Below are 13,830 nucleotides of genomic sequence, written 5' to 3'. Positions count from 1 at the left end.
ATGCTGCAAGTAATTTTGTATGAGAGTCTATCTATTGTAATTAAACTTGTCTAATCTTGGATCTCTAGCTATATCAAATGAAAATAGATGATTGAGTAAAAAAATTGCAGAGATTTTTGTATAGGTGGAAAAATGAGAAAAAGATTGTATAGGTGGAAAAATCAGTTTTTTTGTCTTTTACTATGGGTGTTTCATGCTAAAATACACCTATCAACTTTTACTTTGATTTTTTGTCTTTTACTATGGGTGTTTGATGCTAACAAACACCTTCATGGGTGTCTTGTAGCAATACCCTATATATATATATATATATATAGGGATATGCTACAAGACACTCACTAAGGTGTTTTTTAGCAATGAACACCTTTTTGTTTGGACCAAAAACCTCATTCTTTTCTTTGTAGAAGCTATTAAATATGAGAGCTTCTATGGTGCAGTCCCGTTTTGGACTGTCTTGGCGCAGTTATTTTTTTTTTTACCAATAGAATTCAATTTAATTCCCACATCAGCGCAAGTCTATGGTGAGTCCTTTTTTTTAACAAAATTTTATTTATTGCATATCAGTCCCCCATTAAGTAAATATTCGTTTACAAATTAGAAAAAAAATTATTTCAATTTAAAACAAATCAGATAATATAATTTATAATGTTTTTTATTTGACCAAATTAAAAAATGAAATTGAAAATCCTAAATCCCAAATTCCACCTATTCTTTGTCTCCATCTTCTTGTTCTCCGAAAGAAGGCGATGACAATGAAATTCCACCTAATCTTCGTCTTCAATCTGTGTTCAACCTTCAACATTCAGATTCATTGAACTTGAAGATTCGTCCAATTTTTTCATGATTTGGTTTCATAAATTGATAATTAGGTTTCGGAAATTAGTTTATCAATTTCATATATGTTTTCTCTATCGGTCTCCGCTTGAACACGCACCTTCTTCACCTCTCGCCATCGTTCAATTTCATTTCTGTCTCGGTCATTCATTGCTTTATTATTTTCTTGTTCAATTTGCTGATTATATATCAATTAGTTCAGTTATCGAATTATGTGATCATGTTGTTTTGTTGCAATGTAACTAAGTTTATCCACAATAATCCACACAAATTATTCACTTTGATAAAATCAATATCTATTTCACAATCCATGATTGAAAAGTTTATACAATGAATGTGGTAAAACTACAATGTTCCCTAGAAAATATTTACCACTGAGAATCTACAATGAAACCAATCTAATAATAATAATAATAATAATAATAATAATAATAATAATAATAATAATAATAATAATAATAATAATAATAATAAAAAATAAGCCATTGAATGCAAATGCATCAAATAGCTAGGTAGTTTTTCAGCTCACAACAAACCAGATTGACCATATCCCTTGATAAACTGTTTCAATCTTAGTTGTAATTTTGTTTTAATTGATAATAAAATAATAGAATTCAATACGAAACTTTTTTGTATTTCATTGAATTGATATGATGAACCAATTACACATATAAATAGTTACAAGAGCAACTAATTGATCCTAAAATCATGCTAAACTGATATATACAAATAATACATGATTATGATATTAAACAAAATCAAACAATCATGGGATTGTGATTGGCATGTTGACTCATGATGTTAACTAACATTAATTAGTATCAATATTTTCTTCTATTACTCCCCCTCAAGTTGGAGAGTGAGGATTGTGAACTCCCAACTTGCTTTGCAAGTCATGAAACGTTTTCCCTCCTAAGGACTTGGTGAAGATGTCAGCCTGTTGTTGTTTTGTTGGTACATATGCAGTGGAAATGGCATTGGACTGTATGTGTTCTCGAATGAAATGACAATCCACTTCTATGTGTTTTGTTCTCTCATGATAAACTGGATTGGCAGCTAGATGTAATGCAGCTTGATTATCACAGTAAAGTAGTGTAGGTGAATCACACTGAACTTGTAAACAAGCTAGCAAATTACGTAACCAAATGATCTCACTTGCAGCATGCGCCATTGCACGATATTTGGCCTCACTAGAAGAGCGAGATACAATGACTTGTTTTTTAGTTTTCCAAGAGACAGGAGCTTCTCCGAGCTTCATTAAGTATCCTGAGGTTGATCGTCTTGTAAGTGGACAAGATGCCCAATACGAGTCGCAAAAATCAACAAGTTCCAAGTTATTCTCTCTTGGCAATATGATCCCTTGTCCCGGTGAAGACTTTAAATATCGAAGAACTCGTATGGCTGCTTCCCAATGCGCTTGTAAAGGTTCTTGCATGAACTGACTAAGTATATGGACCGCATAAGTTATTTCGGGTCGAGTGATTGTCAAATAAATAAGTCTCCCCACTAGTCTTCTGTACTTTGATGGATCAGAAAAGGAAGGTCCTGTAGCTAGTGCTAATATGTGATTTTGCTCCATTGGAAAAGATGAGGGTTTGCAAGCAAGCATCCCACATTCATCTAGGATGTCCAAGGTGTATTTTTGCTGACACATGAACATTCCAGATGATCCGCGAGCTAATTCGAGACCTAATAAATAATTGAGAACACCAAGGTCTTTCATGTGGAAACAATTACTCAAGTATTCTTTAAATTTGGTGCAAGCAAATGAGTCATTCCCAGCAATGACTAGATCATCAACATACACTAAAATGGCGAGAAAAATAGAACCATCTGCGTAGGTGAAAAGACTGTGATCTGCTTGACATTCCTTGAAACCGTATGACAAAAGGGATTGGGAGAGCTTGAAATACCAATTTCGTGAGGCTTGTTTCAAACCATATAAAGACTTCTTTAAACGGCAAACTAGCCCCTCCTTCAATGCTTTGTAGCCTTGTGGGATATTCATGTATACCTCCTCATCTAGTTCTCCATGTAGGAAAGCATTGCTTACATCCATTTGATGGAGCTCCCACCCTCTTGCTACTGCAACGGTGAGTAAGCAACGAATGATAGTCATCTTTGCCACTGGTGCAAAAGTTTCACCATAGTCCTCACCTTCTACTTGTGTGAAACCCTTTGCTACTAAGCGTGCCTTAAACTTCTCTATTTCCCCGGTGGCTTTATACTTGATTTTGTATACCCATTTGCATCCCACAACCTTTCTTCCCTTCGGCAAGGTAGTCAACTCCCAAGTCTCATTCTCTTCCAAAGCTTTGAGTTCTTTCGCCATGGCCTCTCTCCATTCATGGTGCTTCATAGCTTGAGAATATGATGTTGGCTCTTCATTAGTAGCCAATGCTGCAAGATAAGCTAGATGCTTTTGTGAATAATGATTAAAACTATTAAAAATTAGAGATGGGATATACCTTACCTAAATAGGAGCTGGAGTTCGATGTCTTGCATGAAGGGTTTATGTTTGCTGCATGACAATAATGATCCTTGAGACGAACAGATGGTTGTCGTGTTCTAGGGGGAAGTTCTATCTCCTCAAGGACATTTTGAGTCCCCCCCTCACTTTGTACTTCTTCTTCTTCACTTGATATCTCTATGATATTTTGAATCATCCCTTCACTTTGAACTTCTTCTCCACCAGATTCCTCTATGCCCTCATAAGTGGCATCATGGGTAGGTGTCCTCTCAATCTCTTTTCTATGATCTTGTAGAATTATCTCTTCCTCATCATCTTGTTGCGGCACTATATTTGACCTTAGTTCATTCTGAACTTCACACATACTCTCATTTGTGTTGGAACAAAATTGATTTAAAAAATGTTTGCCCCTAAATCTATAAAGGTTTTGATGATAACAAAGTATTAATAAACAATTGGAAGGACTAAAAATTTATTTTAAGTGCGCAGATATAAGCATCAGATAAGCTCTGAGTGAAGCTCAGAGGATGTGAATTCAGAAGTTCATAAGCGCTCAGAAGATGTTGGACTTCAGAAGTTACAACCTTCAGATGATGAAGTCTTCAGAACTTCTTGAGTGACTAAAGCTTCATCAACCTCTGAAGATCTTTTTGAAAGCTGTGAAGATTCCCTTTGCAAGTCAACTCTTCTACCAATGAAGAAAAGGACCTTTCAAGCCTGATCAGTTCAGCTACTCTCGTTTTGTCTGTCCTCACTTGAGAACGTGGGTCTTCAGACTTGTTAGCTGAATAAGGAAAGTCTACTCTGCAGTAGTCAAAGTATCTGAAACTCTTACTCAATTTAGATACAAACAAACTGCATCAAGACAGACTGCTTGAAGACAAAAGATTATCAACTCCAACGGTTCTTTTTGCAACGACTCTTTTCTGGTGGTATATATACTAGAAGGATCAGCTGCATTATATATATACAATTATTAAGGATTGAACGTGTGGTGAACAAACTCTGAATTCTGTGTATACAAGTTCTGAACCTCTTATCAAGTGTTTTTGCACTTTAGTCAAATACTCTGTACTCTTTGTATTTGCTCTCTTTAGGTTCTTCTAAGAGCATTTGTATATTTTCATATACTTTACTATTACTTGAGGAAACTTAAGCTTGTGTGCTTAAGTGTGAAGTCTTAAGCTTGTGTGCTTGAGCATTGTTGAGAAGTCTCTTGCTTGTGTGCTTGAGCAGTTGTAATCTTGTGTGATTATAGTGAAATCCCTTGGAAGTGCAAGGGGACTGGACTACTCTCGTTTTGTGAGAGGAACCAGTATAAATTGCTTGTGTGATCTCTCTCTCTCTCTCTTAACTTGTTTTATTGTGTTATTTATCCGCTGCTGTTGTAGTTAAGTTAAGAACTTGAAAAAGTTTTAAACTTGACTAAAACACAATTCAACCCCCCCCCCTTCTTGTGTTTTCACACCTTCAATTGGTATCTAGAGCTCTGGTCTGTTACTTTCACTTAACAGTGAGACAGTAAAGATCTTGTGAGAACACTATGTCTGGAGGAGACGATAGTAGTACTAGAACTACCGGTGAAGTCGGTGAGGCCAGTGGTGCTGGTGGTGGTCCTAGAAATGCTTTTGGTTTTGACTACTTAAGTAATGAATCACATGAACATAGTGGCAATAGAAAAGCCCCTATATTCAATGGTGATGCATCTTTATTTGAGTGGTGGAAGGAAAGACTGTATAGCAATATTACTGCTATTGATCATGAGTTGTGGGATTTGGTTGAGCTGGGAGTAACTTTTGAAAACTTAAATGAACATGGAAGATTGTCCATTGAGCATAGAAAGTTACTCACACCAGCTAACTTAAAAACCTACACTAAGCATCATAGAGTAAAGGACATTGTTGTTGGTGCTATTAGACATGAGGATTATGTCAGAATAGAGAACAAGTCTACTGCTAAATCTATCTTTGACTCTATGTGTGCTACCTATGATGGTAATGAAAAGGTTCAAGAGGCTAAGGCTAGTCTCTTGATAAGGCAATATGAACTATTCACTATGCAACAAGATGAAAACATTGAGACTATGTTCACAAGGTTTCAAATCCTTGTATCTGGTCTTAAAGCTCTTAAGAGAAGTTATTCCACCTATGACCATGTTCAGAAGATTCTGAGAAGTCTTCCTATTGCTTGGAGACCTAAGGTCACTGCAATAGAGGAAGCTCAAAATCTCAAGACTCTGAGTCTTGAGGCTCTGATAAGCAATCTCAGAAGCCATGAGATGGTTCTGGATGCTGATTCAGAAGCTAAGAAGAAGTCCAAGTCTGTGGCTTTACAGTCAACTAGGACTCCTTCTAAAGCTCTTAAGACTCAGCTTCTTGACATTGAAGAGGAATCTTCTGCAGATGGTCAAGAGGAGGAAATGGGTGAAGATGAGTTTGCTTTATTCACCAAGTTTCAGCAATGGAACAGATTTAACAAAAGAAATTTCAGAGGTAACAGCTCCAGAAATTTTGTCAGTAAAAAGGATGATCAGAAGAACTGCTTCAACTGTAAGAAGCCAGGACATTTTATTGCTGATTGTCCAGAAATGTCTGCTAAAGACAAAAGCAAAAGATACAGCTCAAAGAAGCAACAATTCAAGAGCAAATTGAAAAAGAGTCTGATGGCTACTTTTGAAGAGCTATCATCTGAGGAAGAAGTTGAGGAAGAAGAAGAGGCAAATCTAGCCCTGATGGCTTCAACTGACTCAGATGCAGATTCAGAAGATGAATCAGAATTAGATTCAAAAGTAACTGATGAGGTATTTTCTGACTGCTCTAAATCTCAACTTATAACTGCACTTAACAAGGTCATTGAGAAACATCTCAGAGTGTTAAGTAAACAAAAAGTTTTACAAGAAAAGCTTAACACTCTGACTGAACAAGCAGAACATTTTCAAGGTCTATATCAAGAAACTCTGAATAGAGTAAATGACTTTGAAAAGGGTTGTGCTGTTTGTCACAAACCTATTGATGAGCAGGAATTAGCTCTTCAACAGTTTGTGCATCTCAACCTTGGGAAGAGCAAAGCTGCTAATAGAATTTATAATGTTTTGAGACATAGAGGAGAAGGACTTGGCTATGAATATGGTAGAACATATTCAAAGCTGAAGACCTTTGCCAAAAAGGTTGGAAAATCTTGGGTTTATTATGTTGTTCCACCAAGTGAAGAGGGAAAGAATCCTGGTATTGTTGAAAATGACAATGATGATCTGAGTGATTTAGAAGCTGACAGCTCAGAGGAACCCAGTTCCTCAGGATCTGGAAAGGAAAGTTCAGAAGATAGAAGTTGTTCAGAACCTGAGAACATCAGTTCAGAAGTTCTGAAAGCTTCAACATCTGAGACTTCAAATTCTGGATCCAAAGGAACTTCAGTACCTGAAGTTAGTCAATCTAAAAGATCAGAAGTTTTTAAAAGAAAAAATTCTAAATCTCAGATGAAGTACAGGACTCAGATTATTTATGATTCTAGAGTCAGTAGATATAATCAATCAGAACATGGGATTGATGATAAATACAAACCCTGGAATCATAAACAATCCAAATCCTGGAATAATAACAGATTTCAAAAGAAAAGGTTTCAAAAAGGTTATTATTCCAAACCAAGATCTTTCTCTAACACTAGACAACATAGTAAGCATGTTTGGACTAACAAGCGTGGACCCAGAAGATGGGTACCAAAAGCTGAAATAATGTATCATTCAGATTTACCAACTAGGAAAGGATATGTCCTACCTAGAGTATGGAAACAAGTCCTATGCAAAGGAAGAAGGGCTTATGTCCTAGACAAATGGCTGACAAGTTCTCAAGTTAACAATCAGAACTTGAAAAATGAAGAGGAAGAATACTGGGATGACTTTATCATTAACTGTGATGAAGAGTTCTATCGCAATGATTAAAGTTGTTTCTCATACAGCCTGCCACTCAAAGGAGTATCATGAATCATTCATGGTATCTGGATAGTGGATGTTCAAGGCATATAACTGGTGACAAGCAACTATTTTCTAAGCTGACTATGAAAGAAGGAGGATCTGTTGGCTTTGGAGGTAATCAAAAAGGAAAGATAATAGGTACAGGTACAGTAGGTAATTCTTCCCTATCTATTAATGATGTTTGGTTAGTAGATGGACTCAAACATAACTTATTGAGCATAAGTCAATTTTGCGACAATGGTTATGTAGTTGTCTTTAATAAGGAATCATGTACTGTATCTAAACAATCTGATAACTCCATTATATTCAAAGGTCTGAGAAAGAACAATGTTTATAAAATTAATCTTTCTGATTTGAATGAACAAAAAGTGATGTGTCTTTTGACCTTGAGTGAGGAAAAATGGATCTGGCATAAGAGGTTAGGCCATGCTAACTGGAGGTTAATCTCTAAGCTTAGTAAGCTTGACCTTGTCAGATGTTTACCAAAAATCAAATATCACTCAAACACACTTTGTGGTTCTTGTCAAAAAGGAAAAATTACAAAATCATCTTTTAAACCTAAAAACATTGTTTCTACCTCAAGATCATTGGAACTTCTTCACATTGATCTTTTTGGGCCAGTTCACACTGCCTCTATCAATGGAAAGAAGTATGGATTAGTAATTGTTGATGATTACAGTAGATGGACTTGGGTAAAATTCTTAAGAACAAAAGATGAAGCTTATGATGAGTTTAGCATCTTCTGCAAACAAATTCAAAATGAAAAAGGCTACACTATTTTAAAAGTTAGAAGTGATCATGGTGGAGAATTTGAAAATGAACCTTTTGAAAACTTTTGTGAAAAATATGGCATTCTGCATGAATTCTCTTCTCCTAGAACACCTCAACAAAATGGGGTTGTTGAAAGGAAGAATAGAACTCTGCAAGAAATGGCCAGAACCATGATGCATGAAACTAATGTAGCAAAATTTTTATGGGCAGAAGCTGTAAACACAGCATGTTATGTTCAAAATAGAATCTATATCAGATCTAAATTGAACAAAATGGCTTATGAATTGTTCAAAGGAAGAAAGCCTGACATTTCTTATTTTCATCAGTTTGGATGTACATGTTATATCTTAAACAACAAAGTCCATCTAAAGAAATTTGATGCTAGAGGTTATAAGGGTATCTTTATAGGATATTCTGAACGCTCAAAAGCATACAGACTGTATATTTCTGAAACACACACTGTGGAAGAAACTATGCATGTCAAATTTGATGACAAAGAGCCTGACCAAGTGTTAGAGCTTGTGGAAGGTTTGTCTAGATTTCAGGTATCAGAGGATCAATATTCAGATATTCCAAACTACTTAGAACATCCATTCTCTGAAGAACCTCTGAACATAACAGTTCCTACAGACTCTGAACAACAAAGAACTGAAGCATCTGCTGAACCTGATGTTGATGAGTCTGAAGATGATGAGCCCCTAAGAAACTCTTTCAAATACAAATCATCACATCCAGAGGAACTGATCTTAGGCAACAAGGATAGTCCAAGGAAGACAAGATCTCAACTGAGAAATGAGGAATCTTTAGTTGGTCTTATCTCAATGATGGAACCTTCAAAGATTGATGAAGCTCTGAAAGATGATGCTTGGATTGTAGCAATGCAAGAAGAGCTGAATCAATTTCAAAGGAATGATGTATGGACTCTAGTGCCCAAACCTTCACACAAGAACATTATTGGAACAAAATGGGTATTCAGAAACAAGCTGAATGAACAAGGTGAAGTGGTAAGAAACAAGGCTAGATTGGTTGCACAAGGTTATAGTCAACAAGAGGGGATTGACTATACTGAAACCTTTGCACCAGTTGCTAGACTTGAAGCAATCAGGTTACTTCTATCTTATGCTGTTAATCATGGAATAACTTTGTATCAAATGGATGTTAAGAGTGCCTTCTTAAATGGTTTTATTTCTGAAGAAGTGTATGTTAAGCAACCTCCTGGTTTTGAAGATGTCTCAAACCCAGAACATGTTTTTAAATTGAAGAAATCACTGTATGGTCTGAAACAAGCTCCAAGAGCTTGGTATGATAGACTCAGAAATTTCCTTCTTGAAAAGGGTTTTGAGAAAGGAAAGGTTGACTGCACACTCTTTAGAAAAACAACCAAAGAAGACATTTTAATCATTCAAATTTATGTTGATGATATTATCTTTGGTTCAACTAATGCTTCCTTGTGCAAGAATTTTTCTAAGATAATGCAGGATGAATTTGAAATGAGCATGATGGGAGAATTGAAATTCTTTCTTGGAATACAAATCAATCAGAAGAAGGAAGGAACTTATGTTCATCAATCAAAATATACCAAGGAACTTCTGAAGAAATTCAACCTAGATGACTGCAAGATAATGAACACTCCTATGCATTCAACTACCAACATGAGCAAGTCAGATGATGAAGGAAAAGTAGATCAAAAGGTCTACAGAGGTATGATTGGTTCCTTACTCTATCTGACAGCCTCTAGACCAGATATTTTATTCAGTGTATGCTTATGTGCAAGATTCCAGTCAGATCCTAGAGAATCTCATCTTACTGCTGTAAAGAGAATCTTTAGGTATCTGAAAGGAACAACTAATCTTGGACTTCTCTATAAGAAATCCAATGATTATGTGCTAAATGGATTCTGTGATGCTGACTATGCTGGAGATAAAATTGAAAGAAAATCCACAAGTGGCAATTGTCAATTTGTTGGTGAAAACCTTATCTCCTGGGCTAGTAAGAGACAAACTACTATAGCTTTGTCTACAGCAGAAGCAGAATACATTTCAGCAGCTAAGTGTTGTACACAACTACTCTGGTTAAAATATCAGTTAGAAGATTATCAGGTAAGCAGTAACAATATTCCTTTATATTGTGATAATACTGCAGCCATTCATTTATCTAAAAATCCTATCCTACACTCTAGAGCCAAACATATTGAAATCAAACACCATTTTATCAGAGATTATGTTCAGAGAGGCATTATAGATATTAAGTTTGTTGATACTGAAAATCAATGGGCTGACATATTTACTAAAGCCTTACCTGTTGAAAGATTTGATTTTATAAAGAAACATCTGAACATGTTTTCAATCTCTGAATAAAATTTTTTTTTTGGCAATTAAAGTGTAAAAGGTTGTGTATATCAGAACTTATGATTCAGAACATCTGAAACACAAGCTCTGAAGTACTTAACTCTGATAGAGAATTTTAAATATCTCAGAGGCTCTGAACTATTTTAAGTGGGAAACGTTTAGTATTCACTGCTGAACAGTTGTCCATTAAAATAGCAGTTACCGAGTAAATTTCTGCACGTGGTCTACGTGTGTCAGGTAGTGGGTGGTTAATGATGATTTTTGGTATTCAACTTTCTGTCAATTAGCGTAACTTCCCAAGTTTGCTATTTTCGTGTTAACTGTGTGCATTTAAATAAAACTTACACAATACACTTGCACACTTCTCACTTTCACAACCTACACTTTCTCTTCTCTCTAAACCTTCAACAAAATCTTCTTTCTCTCTCATTAGTTCCTACCCTTACCCTAACTCCATCATGGCCGGTTCTTCTTCGTCTGCAACAACAAAGATTCCACCGTTCATGTTTAGAAATCTTCAGATCGTTGGGAACGAAATGGAGTTTCCAGAATCTGAGCTCATCTTTCTTTCTGAAAAGATGATCGACTTTGACAGTTTGAAGGCAAATGGGTTCGATGTGAAACATTACTTCTCCGCTCAAGGATGGGATAAGTACTTCAGCATGCTAAATGGTCCTATTTACCCAGATCTTTTGAAGAAATTCTGGATGAAAGCTAAGGTTTTTGACAAGCATGAAGCTAAGAAGGAAGAAATTGCTGCAATTGAGAGGAATCCTAGTTTAAAAGGTAAATCTAGGAAAGAAATGGGTTTATTGGAATTCACTGGAAAACAGATTAGGTCAAACATCTGTGGTATGAACCTAGCTTTCTCTCCAGTTCATTTCAATGCGTTGCTTGGTTTGGATAACTCTGGGATAGAGTTGGATGTTTTTGAGAAGGACACAAGGTACAGAGATGATCTTCTGGCTCTGATGTGTACAGATTTGAAACTGAAGGGTAAAGTCAAGGGTTTGACTTACGTCTGCAGAGTGCTATTCAAGATCATACTAGCTGCTATCAGTCCAAGAGTTGGTGGTACTGATACAATTTCCTGGACTCATCGTCATCTGATCTACTTTCTTCTGAAAGAAATGAAAGTGAATCTGGGAGAATACTTCTTTGAGAGGATCTGTGAGGCAATCTTCTTAAGCAAATCTCAGAGGAAGACAGCTATAGCTTATCCAAGATTACTCTCAGACCTTCTTTATCAAGGTCATGTTGTTCAAAATCTGAAGAAGTTCCATCCAGAACTTGTTGAAAAGAAGTTCACTCCTGAGATTCTGAATGCTAGCTTTCTCACCAAAATGCGTCTCATCTCATCAAAAGTGGTTCCACCTCCACAAGAGTTTACAGCCAGTCTTGAAGATCGTCTGTATGTGGATGGATATCCAGTAATCTCTGAAATGGATGTTGAGCACATCATCCAAGACTATCTGGAAGTTCTTAGAAAAGAAGGATATACTGTTGATAGGAGTATGGTTCCAAAAGCTCCTGCAAACTTGTATAATCCTAAGAGGAAACCCAAGAGGAAAGCTGAACAAGAAAAACCAGATCTTCTGGCTCAGAAGAAGGTTAAAGTAGAAGAAGCTGTTGCTGAGCAGAGAACTAAAAGGAAATATGAAGCTATTTCTAAGAAAGCTGCTGCAACATCATCAAAGGAGCCTATTATTGTTGATGATGAAGAGGAAAGTGAAGAAAGTGACTCCTCTGAAACTCAGTCTGAATCAGAAACTGAGTCTGATGAAGAAACTCTGAGTACTAGGCTGCGTCAGAAACATGTTCCTGATCCTAAAGGTAAGTCTCCTAAGTATGTCTTTAATGAAGCTGAAATTGGAATAGGTTATACAAAACCACTTAGGACTATACTTCCTGAACCCACAATTATTCCAACCTCTGATAACCCTCTTTCTGAACTAGAAAAACACCTGAGCCCTGACCCTCTAAATAATCAGCCTCTCACTCATGAAACCCACAAATCTACCTCACCTCCTAAACCAAAATCACCTCTACCTCAACCCCAATCACAAAAAGAAACATCTGACATTCCATCATCTGAACCTCAACCAGATATTCCAACTGCTGAACAAACCTCTCCCATCAAACAACCCTCTCCACATAAATCTTCTGAACCAACCCCTGAACAAATTGCTTCTGAACCAACCCCTGAACAAATTGCTTCTGAACCAACCCCTGAACAAATTGCTTCTGAACCAACCCCTGAACACAAATCTCCTGAACCATCACCTGAACACATTTATCCTGAATCAACCTCTGACATCTCATCATCTGAATCAACTCCTGAACCCAATCCTAATCCAAGTACTAAGCATACTTCTCCTGCACGCACTCATACTTGTGCTCCTAACCCTTCAGAAGCAGAAGTTGTTATCATTGACAACCCTGCTAATGACCCAACAAAACTCTCTACCATTCCCAACATCTCACCCTCATCCTCTGACCCTTTTGGTAACCTTTCCAATCAGCTGTATGATGATCTACTTAGGTTATCCCATATTCAGGACAAGTTTCTGGTGTGTCCCTCTGATGTGGATATGGAGGTGTCACTAATCAAGGATAGAATCTGCAAAGCTCTGGATGCAATGGGTGATGAGATCAAGACTGTGATTGGTCAACGGGATTTGGATTTGGTGTATCTTCTGAAGGACAGCTTAGCAAGAGCTAATTTGAAACTACTGACTGGGTTTAATCATGAAGAGCATGAGCGTGCTAAGCTTGCTGCTATTGCTGCTACTGCAAGGCATATGTCTGTTTTTAAGGAATGCTGGATTGATTCCAAGCTGTTCAAAAGTCTTGAGGATCAAAGGATTGAGAATGAACGTCTAGCTGAAGCTGTTGCAAGACTTGCTGAAGAAATCCCTGAGCTGAACCAAGAGGATACTCCTGCTGCTGATATTCTGATGATCGATTATCCAGAGGAAGGTGAACCCTCTGATAAAGGCAAGGCACCTTTGATTGAAGAACAAGCACCTTTGGTTGAAGATCAAGCTCCTGTAGTTGTTAATCAGTTGCAGATCTTTCAAGAAGCTCTGAGGGAACAACAAGAAGGTTTAGAAAGGCAAAGGACAGCTCACCTCAATTTGGAATCCAAAGTGGATGGTCTTGTTTCCAATGTGGGGTCTCTGAATGACAAATTTGACCAGCTCTTAGCCTTTCTCAAGAAACCTTAGGACTCTTTGCACTTTATGTTTATTTTTGTTTTATCTTCTGAACTTGTTATTCATATTTTTCTTTATTTTGTCTGAACAATTTCTTATTTTGGATTTTCACTTAGTTATGTGGTTTGTTATATTTTTGTTTGTGCTAACTTTCTTTGATAAATAAGAACATAAGAACACAAGATGCTTTTAAACGAAATTTTTTATTAATGATCTAACAAT

Source organism: Trifolium pratense, linkage group LG4 (genome assembly GCF_020283565.1).
Source record: "Trifolium pratense cultivar HEN17-A07 linkage group LG4, ARS_RC_1.1, whole genome shotgun sequence".
NCBI lineage: Eukaryota > Viridiplantae > Streptophyta > Magnoliopsida > Fabales > Fabaceae > Trifolium > Trifolium pratense.
Note: the sequence above shows the minus strand (reverse complement) of the source record.